Raw genomic sequence first — 8,743 nt, 5'->3', positions numbered from 1 at the left:
CTGGGAAAACGTATTTTAGCAGATCGTCTGAATGGGATGAGAGACTGGACAAATGTGTGGAGCCTTCTTGCATTGGTCAGGGTTATCCTCTTCAAAAGCTGAGTGTTTAGACATCAACAGAATCAGTTTTGCTTTTCAACTCAAATGATTGCTGAACCTCATCTAAATGTTTCACCTTGTTCTTGAACACAGTTGGAGCAGCATACTGAAACACTAACTCATCCGAAGCACAGCAATACTATGATGATCTGTATACTTGTGGAGGGGTTCTGTTCTGATCATAGACCTTTTCGGAAAATGAACACATGGCATGCACACAAAGACTATTATTTACTTGTATTGCTTTATCACTCTTCACTGGTGTGTGACTCTTATAGACCTGAATAATCTTAGCTCTAAACTCCAATTAAGATGTCCATTTCTGTTAGGGTCCATCAACATCATTACATCTAACTCAATGGCACATGTCAATAGACCTTTTAACCTCTCGAACCACACATTAGGTGCCATGTCCTATATGTATACTAATCTTGTTCTATTTGCTTTTCTTCAGCATCAGTAATCTCTAAGCATAAACATATCCCCCAAGGGTTGGTAGGGTAAATTATATCACTTCTCTTTATGTTCCCCTTCCACGTTTTCCTCTCTTCCATCAATTTTGCATTTGAAGAACTGTCTTTGATCCCTTTTGTCCTTGTGAGTTGTGAAGAACAATGTGAAAGCAGTTGATTGCGGGAAGGGGAAGCACCTGATTATGCCGTTGTGATGCCCCTTGGGAGGACTCTTGAGCGATAGTTTGATTCGATGCGAGGTCAAAGGTCATTCCTGGTAGAGCCGGCCATCTGTGCTTATCCTTGGATGTTTATCTTAAGGACCTTGTGAGAGTAGCCTTGAGAGAATACATGGCGTCCAGCAGCAGTCTTTACCTGGTCATGATGAAACAAAACTGTAGGTCCATAAGGTTATGGATGGGAACTTAACTGTTACACCATGAACGGGAATTTAACTGCTACACTCAAACTCATCCTTGGCTGTTACATAGCATCAGATTACTGGTTTGTTCTTTTTGATCAATTCTTCCAAGAGCTTGTAGGAATACCAGCACATTCAATCTGTCATTGGCCGGGTTTCCCATATTCGTTAAGAAGCTCTTAACGCTATGAGCTTCTTAGAAGCGTTCTAAGAGCGTTCTAGAGCGTTCTTAGAACGTTCCTAAGAAGCTCTTGGCGTTAAGAGCTTCTTAACGAATCAGGGAAACCCGGCCATTGTTACTTCTGTGGATATTTGGGCGTGAAGCCTCATTCTTAAGCCCTGATGCATGACAGAATCTCCACTTACTTAAAAAAAGAAATGTTTTCAGTAAGTGAAGAAAGGGGCGCTGGATTCATTTTTCATGTGACTTATTCACAGAAGGAGGCAGGAGTGAATCTTGGAACTTCGCCAGCTAGAGATGGGTGATAAAGTGAACTGGTTTTGAGGAGAGAGCACTAGAGAAAAAAGGATGTGAATTTGGAGGATGTTACAAAACACTCTTTTACAGCAGCAGAATGTTGGTTTTAAATGTGCTAATAGTACACATATGAATGCCTAACTATGCAGGTAAAAACCCAGATTACAGGCAATTATATAATGTAAAAAAAGATCACAGGTTCGTGGAATGTACATTAAGGTCAAAACGAGTTGGATTTTGTTGCTTCGATAAGGGCAGGTGTTCTATTTTTCACATCCAGTTTTATATCACTTGAACAGCCATCCTGTAATCTTTCACAGGTTGGAAGGTGCGTCTGTGCATGGAGTGCCCTCCCTGGAAATGGGTCTTGGCTGAGAGAGTGGGGACAGGCATATTGATTCTCCCCTCTATTAGATCCATTATCAGGCCTATATCAGAGCCGCTAGGAGGGCTGTGGTTATCTGATTTTCCATTTCTTAGCAGGCCGGAAACGGGCCTCCAAACTTTCCAATTACTGTAAGTCTCTATCCAAGTGTGTGTATATGTAAGTGTGTGTGTGTGTGTGTGTGTGTGTGTTTTTTCAGCCTGTCCTCATGAGCCAAGATTCTGATAGGTGGTGAGAGATCTTCTAGCACCCCCTTGCCATGTTACCAAGTAAATGTGAATGAATATTTGTCAATGAGTCATTTGTAAATGTATAACACCTGCTGTCATATTTGCTGGAGTACTTCTCTTGTCAAAGATGTGAACATTGGGGCCACATAATGACTGGGCTGTTGTTTGTGAAGACCATCCATCTTTCTAAAAAATAAACAAAGGCTGAAATCCATCAATGTGAAATGTAAATGTGGCTAAAGCTCTGCCCCATTTCTGTGGATGTGTCAGGTTGTCTGTTTGGGAAGGACAGTATCTTAGAGAACCATCATACAGAGGAACAATTTAACACACTGGCGTCTGCTTGGAAAGAGATCAGCAAATAAATCCCCTTTGAATACATACACAAACATTTGTTAACTCCTCTTCTTTCATTTGCACTCCATTTCAAAGGTGCATTTCTATGCTTCTGATCACAATTCGGTTGAAGATGCGTCCTTGTTATGTCATAATAGACATGGAACACGGAAAATAAAGCAATCATAAGTCATCATCAGAGAATCTACCGTGGAAACATTAGATAGCTTCGAGTTGACTATTCTCTTGCTGTAACTAAATTACTATAATGTATTGGACATTTTCCCCAGACACACAGATTCTTACCTTATCTAAGTATTTAGTCAGAATTAAGGACACAAGTTAATAAATTCAGTCCGACATTCAGTCCGGCGTTGTGTGGGATGTGGTCGTTTCATGGATGTCTACAGTACATTCAGTTCCCTATACTGGACTCTTTGTCATCACTTACAGTGAGCGTCCAGCATGGAATTGAACAAAGTATAGACCTACAGTAATCACCATGACATCCAGCCACACGTTACTGCATGGGTGGAAAAAATATTCCCTCTATTGACTGTTTTAATGTCCTTAACAACTAGTAATAATTTATATACTTAACCAGCTTGCTTGCTAATAGAGTTATAAGTTATATTAACTTTACCGTCCAGAATGCTGTATAAATACTTAAAGCAAAGGTGGAAGAATATCTACGTTTATCAATAGTAACAAGTTCACCAAAAAACAACATTTTAGAATGTAATGTTTCAGTTGAAGTCCAAAATGTATTTTAATTTAATTTGTCCAAAAGACAAAACCAATTGTATCCCTCTATTTAAATAAAGATTCTTCATACCATAATATGAATCAACCTCTCAATATGTTTAGCTCAAGTTACGGTGCATAGCAGTGAAGTCTAAAGAACTAATGACTCACTAAATGCTCATGTATGTATTTTTGAACGTCATATACCATGTTACTTACTGGAACCGTGCAATTTCCACTCCTACTTACCCTCTCATATTTCCAAATTAACTCTACTTCAAACACATTAGCTCCGATGACAAAAAAAACATCTCTTCGTGACTTTCCCCTCCTGAAATTAGCAGTAGAGCTGAGGATGTTTATGACTAGTATGAATTTGGCTGTCTTTTTGTATTTCTCTTTTTGTGTGTACTATGTAATTGTACGTGCATGTGTTGTGTGTAATTGTGTACTATAGTGTTCCTTTAAAATACAAGTACAATTCAGGGTCATTACTTTTTCACGTCAATGAAAAAACACTCATTTCCAGATCAATTATAGCACTGGCTGATGTTAGAGAACCATTTTTACATATCCGTGTTAATCCGCTCAGGAACTGTTGCTGTGAAATGAAAGTGTAAACAGGAGGCAAATACTTGATTTGCCAAACAGATGTTCTCTTTATTGGTGTGCAACCAATGACGCACATCCGTTTTTAATGTATGAATGGACACAAACAGGGATGTGATTGTCCATTTTGGATTGATAAATTGTCTAACCTTGAGTGACTTTAAAAAAACTATATTCAATCAAACCTTTCACATCATTTAACTATTTGTCTTCACGTTGCCACAGACAGCTGTAGGTGGCTGCATTTGTTGTTGTTGATGAAAAGAAATTCAAATTCACTGTGCAACTGTAGGGCTTAGCAACACATTTGGCGCGCTGTCAATGTAGAAGTTGTCATTCAACTGATTCCTTGCAAATACATGAGTAGTCAGGTTAAAGACGAAATACTTCAACTACATGACTCATCTCCTTTTCACTATAGTATAATTATTTCAGTGCTCTTGATGAATTCAAATCAGGATTTTTACTAGCACTGGCATGTTTGAATACATGTTCAGCTTTCGATTTTGGTCGTTGTGTCTTAGGAAATGAACTCAGAACACATTTGAATAACTGAGCCCATGATCAGGGTGGTTTAATGTTAACAGCAACAGCACTGTGTGGACCTTATTGGGAAGTGATCTAATAGGTTAAACATACTCCTGAAGTGATCTAATAGGTTAAACATACTCCTGAAGTAAGTAAGTAAGTAAGTAAGACTTTATTTATATAGCACTTTTCATACAAGAATTGCAGCTCAAAGTGCTTTGAAGGGATCTAATAGGTTAAACATACTCCTGCCATCAGGCTACACAGATAACGGAGCCCTCTCAATGCGTCAGAACATCACACTGAATTAAATTCTTCACCTCGAAGGACCGATGGGACCAAGACCCATGGAAATCAATAACTACAGAAAGCAGAGAAGACAAAAATGCCATCAAGGGTCAGCCACTTCTCATTGCATAATTACATTGGTGATGTCATTGATAAGTGGATTGTTTTTGTAATCAAATCCTTTTCCTGTTTTTTGAAGCAGGGTAATCTAAAGCCACATGAGTCTTGCTGTCCATGATAAAAGGTTGGTATACAAGTAGTGGATTATGAAGCTCAAGTGTTTGTCTTCACATCCTCTGGGTAATGAAGACAAACTTTGTCAGTTTCTCAAAACAAGAATAAGCCCCATTTCACTCTAGCTGTATGACTAATTTCTTCCTCAATCACAGTATGCCAGTCAGTATTTTGCTTGCATAAAATATATAAATTAATTTGGTATGTTCAACTTCATCGTTTGGACCATAGACCCATATATATCTGAAAGTAGGCAGTCAAGTAATGTGCATCATTCTTCTTTTTGTCACCTTCCATTCCCTTGTAGTTCCTAAATAGACAAATATAAAGAACTCAAACTGGTGTGTAAATGGAAAGTTCTTCAAATTCTATAGAGTATGAACGAGTTAGTTTGTGACTGACCGAGACATCAAATGTGTGACCAGTGGGAAGGCAGCAAAAAGGAAAGAGTTGTGTACATAAAAGAAAAACGAGATTAGAACATTTCTTCTCAGCAATGCCTTGTGGGCACCGACTGCAAAATCCTCTTTCTGTGGGCCATTAGAGGACATAATTGAGTTCTGTTGAACAAGGCCAATGACCAAGTCCCAATGACCAGAACAGAAAGGTCAGTGGACAGAGTTTATTGGGTTGCCGTTTGAAAATGTTACCGTACCCTGGAGGCTTTGACCCATTGCAACAAATCACTTGCGACAAATAAGATGATCAGATGCTATTTGAGGATCCATAGCATTTACTTAACATTTGATGATGTTGGAGGCTGGAGTATCAATGCACACCCAAGACCGTTGTTGAGCACTTGGATATCTGAAAGAACTTGTTTGAGACTCTCACAAGGTTTATAAAGAAACCAGCTGAGCTGATATGGTGAATAATAGATGCAAAGTTCACCGATTTACTTTACTCCACGGTAAGAAGACCTTCACCATTCTTTCCCCATGGCATGGCAACAGCAAACAGAATCACAATTTAACTGAGGTTCATTATTTGTGTCAAGGGTCAAGTAATGCTTGCGAAGCACAGTTAGTACCACAAACTCCCCTCCTACATAATTGAAAGAACACTCGCTATAATAAATGGCTACTGTATAAAACGTGTCCAGGTCATTAACAGTAATCAATGACATTTGGTACGAATCTGGTAGATCAATAACATCAATGTTTATGGTTGCAATATACTATCTCAGCTATATTACTTTAAAGATGTGATAGATTTGACCCCAGATCTTCAGAGTTCACCTGATCTGCTCCGTAGGACAAAAGACCTTTTGAGTGTCAGTTAAGAGAAGTAATGAAGACAGTTGAGGAGGAAATGAAGACAGTTGAGGAGGATGGGGCAGGATGGATTCAACTGCACCAGTAGCGGGCCTGGTCATGTCGTGACAACAAAGCCCCTTGAGGGCGTTTCTTTACACCCTCCTCTCCTCTAGCCATCTTATCTTTTTTCCCTTTTTACATAAATGTAAACAAACATAAAAGGATGAGAGAATGAGGACAATCTATGACTGGAGGGGATGGTGAGGTGAGATCATCTCATAAATTTGACATCCGGGACAGGACCTGAGGTGATACGCAAAAGAACCAGGTGGACTGCTCTATTAAATGTTATTACATCTTTCTAGCGTGGAAATCAGCCTCACTCAATTCTTTCTCGTTGTGAATAATTCATCGAATGTAGGCAATGTTCAATTTCTATCGCTTGAAAGGAGTTTCAAGGCTAAGGATGAACTGTTAACAGCTAAAAAAAGACTTTCTATGTCTCAATAATAGAACAGCGTGAGATGTTTGAATTTGCTGTCTGATGAGAGCATAGGTTGACAAAACAGCCCCGATTGAAACAACCCTGAGATCTCATTTTAAAGGTAACATTATAAGAAATGTAATACAGTAGATTTAAATGTTTGAAGCCAGATGAAAGGTTTCTGAATTTCAGCTCACAGAACTCACATATAGCTTTTTGTGTCATAGGTCTTTATAAGGCTTTACTTTAGCTTTGACCAGCACCTCAGTCCTATCCATTCTGTAGATAAACAAAAATTCAGAATCGTATCTCATATCACACTAAAGATAGAAATAATTAAGTATTTTATAATAGGGAGTCAGGTGGCTGAGTGGTGAGGGAATCGGGCTAGTAATCCGAAGGTTGCCAGTTCGAGTCCCGGTCATGCCAACTGATGTTGTGTCCTTGTGCAAGGCACTTCACCCTACTTGCCTCGGGGGAATGTCCCTGTACTTACTATAAGTCGCTCTGGATAAGAGCGTCTGCTAAATGACTAAATGTAAATGTAAATAATCTCACATGGTGCGACCTGGCCCTCAATTACAAGCTCCCTGGTGGCCCATGCAGGTCCTCCGACTGGTTCCAATCACCGTGTTGCCACCTGAAAGATGCATGATCCAGCTGGATGATGAGATGAGGTGAACCTTCAAGGAGTTAGCATGGTAGGTCATTTGATCTTGCGCAGACACGACAAAATCATGAATATATTTTAAAATCATTTAAGAAAATAATTTAAAGCACTTCTTAAACTGCCTATTTTTAGATAGAAATGTCAACTGTTAATTGCTGAGAATAATAATTATTCCCTAGCAAACAAATCTTATTATTATCTACCAAGTAAAGTAGAGTAAGAACAAGGGTGCTACAGGTGTGGATACAATATATCACCTCTTGGCATATTTATCGCCCTGTTAAGGAATGTTATACGGCCTACAACATGATGGTGACAAATTAACAGTTACTGGGTAAAATTCTTGTTACTTTGTTTCTACACCTTTGTTATTACTTATAAAATCGGCCAGGAAAATAATACCACTTCCAATGGAATGTAAAAATGTGAAACGAAAAAACAAAACAAACAATGAATTGTAATCTTGCTTTATATGTATAAGCATTGGGTTTATATTTGAATAATCACATTTGGATAGAAAAGTCCCATGTTTGATTGTCTGCTGTACCATCTACATGCACTATTTGTATGTTACTTTGGATAAATATTCGGGCCGAATATGGCCTGCCCACATATTTAGACCGGCCCTCTGAACAATGCCAGAGACATATTTTGAAAGTGTAATTTTAAATAGGCTTATATGTTTTAATCATATCATACCGGTATTTGTATTTGATAATGAAGGTTAGCTTTCAAACTAAAATTACCCTTAGTTATTACCTATAAAAATTTCCCTTAGATATTAACTATAATTATTAACAAATTATTTGTTAGATTCACCCACCAACAGAATGGTACATTCAACATAACGTTCCATCGTGATTGAGCCACAATAATACTGGTAGTCACTCTGGCCCATGTAAAGTTCTGTTACAGACCGACCCAGCCCCACATTAAAGAAAGGAAAAATTATCTGGCCCTCGCAGAAACATTTGTTGGGACCCCTGAGCTAAATGAATACAATTTTAAGTGTAAATGTGAGAACTTACACTCTTAAAAAGCAGTGGTTGTGACACAATATAAATAACATGTTACAAGAAAAAAGGCCCTTTGAAAAACACAGAAATTATTTTCAAACTCTTTACATAAATCTGTACATACAGTATTATCTTCAAATGTATAATTCTTGGCAGTCCAGATCTTCTCAAATGAAAGACAGAATGTATTTACAGCTACAGAAGAAATCATGTGATGTAAATAAAAAGGAGGTTCTTTCAACAAAGTTATGCAGATTAAATGGAAAACGTATATGTGGTTTAAGATTAGAGTTGTTCTTACATCACAAATCAAACAATGGCTGTTACATCTGCTTAAACCCTGCATTCACACACAGTGTTGTGTGTGCAGGGGGAAAAAGTGTTTTAAGCTTGTCTAAGGTTTATATTGTTTTTTGCTTTGGCTTTCTCTGAAGAAGAAAACAGAATTCAGCGTACTGTAGCCTGTGCTTTGAATTATTTATAGACTGTTTGTAAAGCTTGGCCAGTCCCACA

The sequence above is a fragment of the Osmerus mordax genome, chromosome 23 (assembly GCF_038355195.1).
Source record: "Osmerus mordax isolate fOsmMor3 chromosome 23, fOsmMor3.pri, whole genome shotgun sequence".
Taxonomy (NCBI): domain Eukaryota; kingdom Metazoa; phylum Chordata; class Actinopteri; order Osmeriformes; family Osmeridae; genus Osmerus; species Osmerus mordax.
This window is presented reverse-complemented; position numbering follows the sequence as displayed.